Here is a 620-nt window from a genome sequence, read left to right as displayed (position 1 = left end):
TAGTCAACCCAGTGGGTCCAAAAGTGACAACCATTCCAGGCTTGATGAATCCAGTTTCAACACGTCCCACTGGCACAGTTCCAATACCTCCAATCTTGTAAACACCCTGAATTGGGAGACGGAGGGGCTTGTCTGAGGGCCTTTTTGGCTCAGAGATATTGTCAAGAGCCTCGAGAAGAGTTGGTCCCTTGTACCAGTCGAGGTTGGTGGACCTGTCAATCATGTTGTCTCCCTCGAAACCAGTGGGGACGAAGGCAATTTTGTCTGGGTTGTATCCAACCTTCTTCAAGTATGAAGAGACTTCCTTTACAATTTCTTCGTACTACCCTTTGAGTACTTGGGAGTGGTGGCATCCATCTTGTTACAACAACAGATCATCTGCTTGACACCAAGGGTGAAAGCAAGAAGAGCATGCTCACGAGTCTGGCCATCCTTAGAGATACCAGCCTCCAAACCTCCAGTGGTGGAGTCGATAATAAGGACGGCACCATCGGCCTGCGAGGTACCAGTAATCATGTTCTTAATAAAGTCACGATGTCCTGGAGCATCAATAACTGTGCAGTAGTACTTGGTGGTCTCAAACTTCCACAAGGCAATATCAATGGTAATACCACGCTCAC

At 47.7% G+C, this 620-nt stretch overlaps 1 pseudogene; it reads right to left on the bottom strand.

Moving 5' to 3' along the window:
• Nucleotides 1-4: 4 nt before the first annotated feature.
• The window catches only part of LOC113341213, an 894-nt pseudogene continuing 278 nt past the window's right edge, over nucleotides 5-620 (bottom strand).

The sequence above is a fragment of the Papaver somniferum genome, unplaced genomic scaffold, assembly GCF_003573695.1.
Source record: "Papaver somniferum cultivar HN1 unplaced genomic scaffold, ASM357369v1 unplaced-scaffold_25480, whole genome shotgun sequence".
Taxonomy (NCBI): Eukaryota; Viridiplantae; Streptophyta; class Magnoliopsida; order Ranunculales; family Papaveraceae; genus Papaver; species Papaver somniferum.
The sequence above is the reverse complement of the archived record's forward strand: the minus strand, read 5'-3'. Positions and strand labels throughout refer to the sequence as shown.